Here is an 11,473-nt window from a genome sequence, read left to right on the forward strand (position 1 = left end):
TGCCTGGGAGGGGCTGTCAGTACAGAAAGCCGCATGGGCTTTGGAGCTGCCACACTGGCTGGCTGGGGACTTTCTTCTACTAAGAGTGGGAGTCTTGTGCTTTTATTTCCCTGAGGGAAATCAAAGCAAGGAGCCCTCACTAACGCATAAATCAGCTGCTGCCTCAGTTTCCCCATCTCTAGCAATAAGACTTATACCCTCCACATCCCCCCATATGTCTCTTTCCCTTCCAGCATATGTCAGAGAACAACGTGGTATTGGGGAAAGATCCCAGAACCAGGATCTGGTCCCACTTCGGTCACCTCATCTGTCAAATGGTATAAAATACTATGATGTTAGTGAGTTTCAGAGACAGCAGAGCAGGTCAAGAGCCTGGGTTCAAATTAGGGCCCTACCACTTTCTTCTTGGGTAACACTTGGCCCATTGCCACACATCTCTGTGCCCCACCCCTCCTCCAGGAAGGATACCATGATTGCAGTACTTATCATCTACAGTGCTGTAACAATTAAAAGGCTTAATGCTTGAAGAGCCCTTAGCCCCTTGTCCTACTCCAGTCAATGCTCAATTTATGTTTGCTGTCACCATCTAGGGCAGGAATTGAGCACTCACTGTGTGCCAGGCACTGTGCTCCTTATCTGCTATGTGACCTTGGGCAAAGCTGGGTCTCACTATCCTCAACTGTCAGACAACACCATTCGGTGTGTGTTTACTGCATGCTAAGCTGAGTGTTTTACATGCACCATTTCATACAATGCTCTCAACAATCCTATGAAGTTGATACTATCATTATTCCTATTTTGCAAATGAAAAAATTGAGGCTTCACAAGCCAAGATCTTAACCCTATCGCTGTCCTTGTAAAGTTCCAGTAAGTTTAAAAGTACTTTGGAAAGTAGAAAGTACTGCATCTCTTCAAAGAATGTTTACTGTCAAATCCAGTTTCTCCACAGCATCAGTTATTGTTTTGCATCTTTAATATAACAGGATTTGCAGCTAATGTTTATGGAGCATTGACTATGAGCAAGACACCATTTTCGGTGCCTTGTCTGTTTTACCTCTTTGAGTCTCATAACAACCCTGGAGGAGAGGCATAATTACTGGCTCTATTTTACAGATGAGAAAAGTGTGGCACAGAGAAGTTAAGTCACTTGCCCAAGATCATACAGTTGTGATGTGGCCAAGCAGAAATTCTAATATAAGCAGAAGGCAGGGAGTCTGGGTTTGGGAAAGAACAAAGCTCACCCTGGGTTTGTTTATTCCTGAAATAGTTTCCATTATCTCACTTCAGATAAAACTGAGCACACCTCTTTCAGATCTTCAGTTTTTCACAGGACCAATGCTGCTTTCTGTGCAGAAAGTTTGGAATTTTTTTTTAATGCAAATATTTCTCTTCTCCATTTAATGACCCCACCCATCTGCATGCACACTGTTGTCTGTATCTGAGTCTAAGGGGGGATTGGGCTCTCCCTCGAGACCACTGTGCAGGGCATAGTGGGAGCATTTGGATCAGCCTGTGTCAAGCCAACTGTCTCTCATGGCTGGAATTGCATTCTATGTGCCCAGCTGCCTTGGCAGACCAAGTGTGGTTCACCTGGAACAATCTGGTGCCCTTGTCTCCCACATGTACACACACACACACTGGCGTGCACACACCCACAATCCGTGCATGCATGAACATGGGCTGGGGAGGATAGCTATTGAACATGCACACACAAAACACACACACTTTGAAACGTTAGCAGAACTAGTTCACACACCTGGGCACAGAGTTAGCAGCCTCCATAAAATTCGAGGCTTGTGTTAGATCACACAGTAAAACAGAAGCCCAGTTTCTCATCCAAGTTCTTTCTCTCTCTCTCTCTTTCCAAATAGAGCTAAATTTGGCATTAGGCTGACCTCCACCCCCACCATCAGAACATCAAACACCCGGTTTCAGTATTTATGACAGTAAAAACCCTTTCCCGCCCTTAATATATCTGTCGTCTGTCTGAGAGCATTGCTTTTCAGATGATGCGATATCAGTAAAATTTTTTTTTGCCATTATGTCATAGGCTTGATCACTAGCAGAGGACAGGATATAAACCGGTACCCGTTCAAACGTTCAAAGTCCTGGCAGGGTCTTGCTTTCAAAAGCGCAGCTCAGCTAAAAATATGTGTCATTGAGGTCTGCCGTGGCAAAGCACACCGTTTACCTAACCCAAGGCATTTGGCTTCAATCTAGTTTTAAAAAAGAAAGAAAGAAAGAAAAAGCCTCTCAGGTTTATTTACTGAAATTGTCATTTCTTCTCCCCCACCCCCCGAACTTTAATCAGCCACGCAAAGCACAAAACCTACATTCAACTCTGATTTTATGACACGAGGCTAACTCCTCCTCCGCGAATTTATTTCACTTAACTTTCAAAGCCCTTCCCACTTGGCAGCCAGGCCGCGCAGCCCCCAACGCAGTGCTCCCCTCTGAAAAACACAACGCTTTGCCCATTTCCACTTTTAAAGACCGATTCATTATTACGGAGCCAAAGTCCCTCCGCAATCCCGACCAGATGGGACATTTTCATATCTTATGCTTCTTATAGTCAACCCCCTCCCATAAGATCCAAGTGGTGTGATACCAGGACTAAATCCAAGAGAAGGGGGAAAGAAGCAGAAACAGGGAAAGTACAGTGTAATCAGATCCCCAAACAAACTGATGGTACATTGCACTTTAAAGGAGTAGCTGGAGGACTCCATCCAGCAGGCACATCAAAAAAGGGGAAGAAAATGGTTTAAATGTCCCAGAGCATCCGCTGCTGCTGTAACTGTTAGAAAGCAAAGTCTTCCTTACTATACTTGCTGTATAGTAAAATGCCAAGCCTGTTCTCTTAAAAGAAAAAAAAGGAATAATAATAATAATAATAATAATAATAATAATAATAATAATAATAATACTGCAGCGTTATGGCATTTACTGTCAAAAGCCGAGTGCTGAAACGGTTAAACAGCCAGCGGTTAGTAGCGAGAATCCCTCCCGGTGTCCCGTGGAGGGGAAAATCCTCCCGACAGACTGGCCTAGGGAATCCCGGCCCGGGACACTTCCCTGCCCCCGCGCAAAGTTGTCCAAAGTCGCCTTCCCAAGCGTCCCTTCCCTGGCCGGGGCGCGGGCGCCCCTCCGCGGGCCACGCTACCTGTGCGCCCAGGGCGAGCGGGGTCCCCAGGCCTCCCGCGCCGACCTCTGCCCGGAGCTGAAAGTGCTGCCCGGGACGGGAGCAGCAGGAAAGGACCGGGAGGAGCGAGCGGAAAAGGCTGGAAGGGATCGAGAGTCAGTTACCTTGGTCCACAGACCCCATGATGCGGAGGGGATGGCAGTGCCCCAGTCTGAACGCAGCCTCTCTCTGCATCTGGAGGGGACGGGGACTTGGCGCGTGTTTGGAAAGGGGGGTCTGTTTGTATCGACCAGCAGCCGAGGGGGCGCCGTCTTCTCTACCGCTTGCCCGCGGGGCAGCCCTGGCCGAGGAGCCTCGGAGCGACCCGGGAGCTGCGCGCTTCCCGGCTCCCGGCTCGGCGGAGTCGGCGCGGCTCCGCGATCGGGCTTACTCCAGAGGCAACGCGACTTCCTTCCCCGCGCTCCGTGTTTATAGGCTTTCAATGCAGTAAAATAACGGGATTCCCTCACTGTTTCCTCCTGTTTATCCAGCGCCATGGAAACCACTGGATCCCGTCCATCTCCAAAACTAAGGGCTTTCCTGCAAACTTCACACTCAGGAATCCATGACGTCGCCTCCTCCGCGGCCAGCCAGCTCCGTGGCTCCTTCGGCCGCCAGCACAAGTCCCTGATTGTTCGGGAGAAAAGTCTGGGAGAGGGAGCGAAGCGGGCGACGGCGAGAAGAAGGGGGTGGGGGTGTGCGAGTGTCCAAGTCAGCCCTGCAGGAGCTCCAGGCGGCTGTTTGCAAGGAGTGCCCCAGCCACCGCCTTCCCTGGCCCGCGGCAGCTTTTCATAAATCAAGCCCGAGACTCGCAAGCCCCCCATTTGCCAAGCGGGCGCCTCTTGGAGAAAGCTGCCCAGGGTTCAAACCAACACCCCAGGTTGTCCAAGCTCCTGGACGTTCGCCCAGGGGCCCTTCCCAGTCCCTCACGGCCTCTGGCTGCCCAGATTTTTGTGTGTTCAGGGATGGTGGGGAGGAGGAAGAGGAGAAGGAGGAGGAAGGAAAAGAAATAAATAACGGTGCCTCGTGTCAACTCTCCAACTTCGAGAATTTTTTTTCAAAGAGTTTATTTTTAGATTCATTTAGAAAATCCAAGGTTTCCAGTGATGCTCAGAGGCTCCAGAAATAATGAAATGGCCAAAGAGAAGCTGAAACCAAGCAACCCATGTGTTTACACATGCTCTGAATAAACAGGAAAATAAAGAGAAAGGATATCATGAACTTTGCACAGTGTCCAGAAGAAAGTCTGTGCGATGCCTCGCATGGTTCACAGTAATAGGCCACGAGACCCCCAGAAGATCCGTGGGGAGGGGGAGAGGGCGAGAGGCCCAGCGGTCAAGATGCCTTTTCTGGACTTGGACTAGGTCTGTGTCTTCACCTGCCTGCAGGGTGGGAAATTCTGAGCCCAAAGATAAAGCTGGCTTTGAAAATGGACTTCAGATACTGTTGTGAGCTCTGATAAAATTGTGGATAGCAACCAAGGCTGGTGACTCATCACATACACACCCCCCCACCCTGCATGCTCTCACAGAGAGACTTGAACTTAAAGAGGCATTGAGACGCAGCTGGCTCTATCCGTGGGACCACTCTGTTTTCCAGCACTGGCCCACAATAGCCTCACTGGGCAGCTTGCAGACATAACTACTCCTGCTGGAGACAGATGCTGGCCCATAGAGACCAGCTGGAACTGGGCCTGAGAAAGCCCCACCCCCAGCCCCGCCCAGGGGACTCTCTTCAAGCCTGCCTCAACCAGGGTGGCCTCCCGCAGGACAGTCTAAGTAATGCTGTTTCTCCAGAGGGCAGCCATTATCTGTCCACCTACTGTGTGCCAAGAAATTCAAGGTAAGGAAGTCTCATTGACTCTCGAGTAACTCAAAAGTCGTGGCGCCACCAAATTTCTTGCAACCACCCTGCAAGGAGGGGATCCTCTCCCCCACTTTCCAAAAGGGAAACTGAGGCACATAGAAGGCAGGTGGCTTGCCTGTTGATTTACTTGGCAAATTCTGGGGTGCAGCCTTTAAGGGCGTAGAGAGAATTCTTTTCAGTGGAGCCTATTGAGGAAGACTCATTCCCTGAGGCCTCTTTCTCCAACCATCTGAAGCAAGAACAGGGTGACCAACCGTCCTGGTTTGCATGGGATTGAGGGGGCTCCTAGAATGTAAGACTTTCAGTTTTAAAGCTGAGAAGGTTCCAAGCAACTTGGGACAGATTGGTCATCCTCACCTGTTTTGAAATGAATGAATGAAACTCAACTTCCTTTTGCCACTATCCAGACACCAAGGAAGCCTGCTAACCATTATCTTCTGCAGACAGTTACTACACTTGGTAACACTATGAACAGCAACCCCTCACTCAGTACCTACTAGATGCCGGGCCCTGAGCTAGAGTCATCTATAAATTCCCACTAACAATCCCACTGCAAAGTAATAGACTAAAGCTGAAAGGGGTTAGCCCTGTGCCATCCAATATGGCAGCCACTAGCCACATGTGGCTATTAAAATGTTAAATAATTAACAAATAAAATGTAGGTGTCAGTTCTTCAGTTGCACAAGCCATATGTCAAATGCTCAAAAGCCCGCATGTGGCTGCTGGCTACCAAATGGGACAGCACAGAACAGAATATTTCCATCACCGTAGAATGTCCTCTTGGGCAGCAGTGGGTTAGACAACCTGAGAGGCCATTTAAAACTCAGGCTCTACAGTCAGATGCTTGGCTTTGCCATGTGGCATCAGTTACCCCACTCTGTAAAACGGGGCACTAGGTGTACCCTCCTAAAAGACTTGCTGTAAGGATTCAATGAGTTTTTTTAATTGAAGTACTAAGAACAGTAAAGCATATAACAAATCCTGAAAACATTTTTTTAAAAAGAAAACCTTCCACAGTCAAGGAATGAGTAGTGATTAAGCCAGGAGTAGGATTATTGGCCTCGGCATTCATACCCTTCCTCTCCAGGCCTCCCTACAACTGCCATGTCCAGAGCACCAGACAAGCTCGGCAAGGTCTGTTTCCTTTCACCCTCCGGTTGAGCTCGATGCTGTAAGCCCCATTTACAGATGAGCAAACTGAGGCTCTACGAGTTGATGTGCACACAGCCAGTAAATGGACGGCCCAGAGTTGAACCCAGCTCTGTTTGGCAACAAAGCCTGTGTTCTTGGCACCATATCCCCTGCCTCCCAGAACCCTCCCTTGGTGCCGAGGTTTTAGAGGCCAGAAGTGAGAAAGGAAACAAGCTTGCTGGGCCCTCCTCTGGCGGACTCATTATCAGGGATAAATTTAGACTCAGTCCCACCCAACTCAGGCCTCTGAGGCGATTCCCCAACTCCACAGGTGCCCAGAGCTGCTGAGCGGGGGATGTCTTTTGGAACTCAATAGAGTCAGCATTAGCCACATTTTTATAGAGCCCACTCTTTGTCACGGTTAAGCGTTTTTCCCTTTTAAAGCACATTTATACTACAAGGGCTGGAGCCGGGGCAGTTGCAGCTGAGTCACCTAATTTGCCCTTCTGGGCTGCAGCTTTTCGGCTTCTTAGTTTAGCCGTTCTTTGGTTCCTCAGACAATTTCTTTCCTCTCCCAGTGCCAGGGCAAGAAATATTTTGTCCTTTTGAACTGAACCACCCACTGTTTTTCACTTCTCTCGAGCACTCTCCCTTTTTTAAGGGATCCTCCAAGGGGGGTGGGTGGGGAGCTTCCGCCCACTAAATTATCCACGAAAACTCCCCAAAATAGAGGCTCTCAGCTGGGGTGGGAATGCACCAGCAAGTAAGGAAAAAGCAAAAGAGAAACCGAATCAAAGCAAATAGAAGGCGTCCAGGTGGCCGTAGGGGGAATGGTCCAGGGAGGCTGCAGAGACATCTGGGTTGGAGGAGACCTTGAATCACCGGGGAAGCCTTTTATTAGATTCTCTTCCCTCCGACAGCCTCATAAATCAGAAACACAGGTATTTCTGCTGAGACACCACTTAAGTGATGCTGCCCCAAACAACTGATTCAACACCAGGGTTATTTAAAAGGACTAGGGCAGCTTAGGTGAGGGCCCTTCTCTGCATCAAGAGATGCTCAAGGGTCATCTCTGTGCCAATCGGTCCCCTTGACTGTCAACCCCTTCCTGGCTGAAATGTAGATGGCAATTGAGAATTGTTCTAGATTTCTACATGTCTCAAACATAGAAGGTAGGACCAACACAGGTGTCTGAAAGGTTTATTGACCTACCTAGAATAACAATGAACATTTATAGAGCAATTGCTATGTGGTAGGCATTAACTTGTTAAATCCTGCTGACAACTTTATGATGATCATATTCCAGAGGAGAAAACTGCAGCACAGAGAGGTTGTGCAGCTTTCCTAAGGTTGCACAGCCAGTAAGTGGCAGAGGTGGGATTGGAACCCCAGCCACCTGGCTCTTGGGTGTTTTCTCAATTGCTCTGAGAAGCTCCCTATCAAATATCTGTTTGCCAGGCTTATTCCATGGGCATGGCTCAGGCTAAGTGGTGGGGATGGGGTGAGGACACAATTAGAAGTCATAGTCCTTGCCTTCTACTTGGTTGACAAGGACACCACAAGGCCGAACGAGCAGGAGTGATCAACAGCAGCAACAGGAACATGGGCTGGAAATGCTGGAGGTATTCACGGAGAGTGCTCAGTGCAGCCTGGTGAGCTCTGACCAGGGATCTCCACCTTCCCAGCTGCCTCAGCCGGGAACCTGGTGGTTGCCATTCCTGAACGTCCTCCCCTTCCATTGCCACATCTTACAGATAGATCTCCCAGTTCTGAACATCTTCCCTCAGAAAAATCTCTCAAATTCACTCGTGGCCATTAAAATGTTAAATAATTGCAGGATGTGATGACTCACACCTGTAATCTCAGCACTTTGGGAGGCTGAGCCAGTAGGATCAATTGAGTTCAGGAGTTCGAGACCAGCCTAGCCAACAAGGTGGCCAACCCCATCACTACCAACGGGGTAGCCAACCCCGTCACTACCAAAAATACAACAATTAGCGGGGCATGGTGGTGGGCACCTGTAATCCCAGCTACTTGGATGGCTGAGGCAGGAGAATCCCTTGAACCTGGGAGGCAGAGGTTGCAGTGAGCCGACATTGCGTCACTGCACTCCAACATGAGTGACAGAGCGAGACTCTGTCTCAAAAAATTTAAAAATAAAAATAAAATAAAATGTTAAATAATTAACAATTAAATAAAATGTGTCAGTTCTTCAGTTGCACAAGCCATATGTCAAGTGCTCAAAAGCACACGTGGCTGGTGGCTACCAAATTGGACAACACAGAACAGAACATTTCCATCACCGTGGAAAGTTCTCTTGGGCAGCCCTGGGTTAGACAACTTGAGAGGCCAGTTTCTCAGAGCAATTGAGAAAACACTTGAAAGCCAAGTGGCTGGGGTTCCAATCTCTGCCACTTACCAGCTGTGCAACCTTGGGAAAGTTGCACAACCTCTCTGTGCTGCAGTTGCCTCCTCTATAAAATGATCATCCTAAGATTATTGGGTGGGTTTAATGGGCTAATGCCTACCACATAGCAACTGCTTTATAAATGTCCATTGTTATTCTAGGTAGGTCACTTCTCTTCCTCTCCACAATACCAGCATTGCCAGGACCCCCATCAACCTCTCTCCTGGTGACTCTTTGACCTCTTCGCCTCTGCTTCTCTCCTGTTCCTTCCCTGAGGTCTATTCTTTCCTGCACAACCCATGATATTTTCTCAGCTTTAGAATCTAAAGGGGACATGTGACCATGTCATCCTCCACTGAATCACAATTACCTTGTGGGTAAATTTCAAAATCCCTTATGTGACCAACGACCTATAAAATCTAACCCACCTTCTCCAGTCTCACCACCATTCACCTCCTACACCCTTCAACTCCACACCCCTGCCTACTGAAACACTCAGCACCCCACCCCCCACGAATTCTCCCTGTTCTTCCTCACTTCCAGGCTTTCCACCAGGCTGTTCTCTCCCTCCTCCCACCCTCAAGCTCCTCTCTGTGCTTGGGTAATTCTAGTGGCCTCCCAGTCTTGTCTTGGATAACATTTCTTAGGGAGAAGTCTCAGCTTCTTCATCTATGAAATGGAGCTTCATCTACTTCTTACAGAGTGATATGGTTTGGCTGTGTCCCTACCCAAGTCTCACCTTGAATTCCTACGTGTTGTGGGAGAGACCTGGTGGGAGATAATTGAACCAAGGGGGCAGGTCTTTCCCGTGCTGTTCTCATGATAATGAATAAATGTCACGAGATCTGACAGTATTATAAGGGGGAGTTTTCCTGCCCAATCTCTCTCTTTGCCCACTGCCATCCATGTAAGGCGTGACTTGCTCCTCCTTGCTTTCCACCATGATTATGAGGCTTCCCCAGCCACATGGAACTGTAAGTCCAATTAAACCTCTTTCTTTTGTACATTGCCCAGTCGTGGGTATGTCTTTATCAGCAGCATGAAAACGGACTAATACAGGGAGACATGAGCATCTGAGAGGCCAATGTATCTAATGAAGCACTAAGCACAGTGCCCAGTACACAGTAGGTGCTCAATAATCGTAGCTACAGTTACTATCATCTTGCCACTACAAATACCTGTCATGCTTTATCACCCAGCTCAACCAAATATACCATTGCAGAAGTGCCTCATCCCTCTTAGAATAAAATTCAATTCCTCACCAAGGCTGATGTAGCCAGCCTCTAGAAGGTCCTAGGCCCACCTTGGTGTTCCTGCTCCTGGGTCACCCCCTCCTAAATGGGCAACACAAGGCTACTGCAGAAATGAGATGTGTGACTTCCAAGTCTAGGTCATAAAAAGTGTGTGACTTCTGCACTGCTGTCTTGGATCACCGACTTTGGGGGAAGCTGGCTGCCATGTTGTGAGGACACATAGGCAGCCCTTTGGAGAGGCCCATGTAGTAAGAAACTGAGGCCTCCTGCCCACAGCCAGCATCTCAGTCAACCCTTCAGATGACTGCAGCCACAGCCAATGGCTTGACTCAGGAAAAACCCTGAACCACCCAAGTAATTTGTTCCTGAGCCACAGAAACTCTGAGATGATAAGTACTTGCTTGTTTAAGCCACGATGTTCATGGCGAAGCAACAGAAAACTAATGCAACGGCCTTTGAGGTCCGGCCCTACCCACCTGTCTGGTCTCCCATCTACTCTCCATGAGTAGACACCTGCTGCCTTTTGTGCTTCCTTCCCTTTGGCCTGGGACCCTTTGTCCCTAGATGTCTATGGCTGGCTTCTTCCATCTTCTCAGCCTCAGTTTAAATGCCATCCTATCAATGCATTCTTCCATGACCCTCACCTCTGAAATACGTTCCTCTGCCCTGAAGTTCAACCCCACCCTACAAATCTCAGTCCCAACGCCCTGTCATATTTTTATAGCATTTATCACTTACCACAAATAAATTACATATTCATTTGTGTATTCTATGTCTCCTTTGCCTCCCAACTAAAATATCAACTCTAAGAAGGCAGGAACTTTGTTTTAATCCCTGCTGTGTCCTCAGCACCTAGAATGATGCCTGGCATACGGTCGGACCTCAAAAATGTTTGTTGAGTGAATAACACAATATGAAATTGTCTCATCTGTTTGTTTACTTGGTTATGACTCATCTCCCCACTAGACTAGGAAAATAGGGGCATGTCTGTCTTACTCGGGACTTGGCATGGTGTCTGGAACGGGTGGTACTCAGTCAGTTATCCTATCTAGCATCTGTGATGGGCACAGGGACTAACTCTGTCTGTTGGGTCTCACAACAACTCTCTAAGATGAAGGCCACTATTATCCCCATTTTGCAGGAGGGGCGGGGGAAACTGAGGCACAGAGGCCCAAGGTCAGCAAATCGTAAGCGACCGAGTGTGAATGTGGAGAGTGGCAGCCTAGCTCCAGAGCCAGACTCCTAGGTCCTGTCTGTTTGGTGAATGAATGAACGACAGGCACAACCATGATGGTCTGGCCACCTGCTCAGCCCGCTGGGGAGAACCCTCACTCCGTCACGTGGCCGAGGAGGTGGGTGAGGTGCTCAGCTGGGGTTGGCAGAGGAGAAGGAACGGGGCGGTGGCTGGCAGCTGGGGAGGCCTTCCCCATCTCCTAGCGATGGAAAGGTTCACCTCATCCGGAAAGAACTCCCAGTTCCATGGTTGTGGCAGGGAGTGAGGTGTCTCCCCGGCCTGGTTCGTTTCAAAATACATTGTCTTGCTTTTAATAGCCTCCCTGATCAGCTCTTGGAGGTTCTCATGACTGACTGTTCCCAAAATAATACCCGGTGCCGCTTTTTCCAACTCAGAACTGCTGA

This window comes from Piliocolobus tephrosceles, chromosome 20 (assembly GCF_002776525.5).
Source record: "Piliocolobus tephrosceles isolate RC106 chromosome 20, ASM277652v3, whole genome shotgun sequence".
Classification (NCBI taxonomy): domain Eukaryota; kingdom Metazoa; phylum Chordata; class Mammalia; order Primates; family Cercopithecidae; genus Piliocolobus; species Piliocolobus tephrosceles.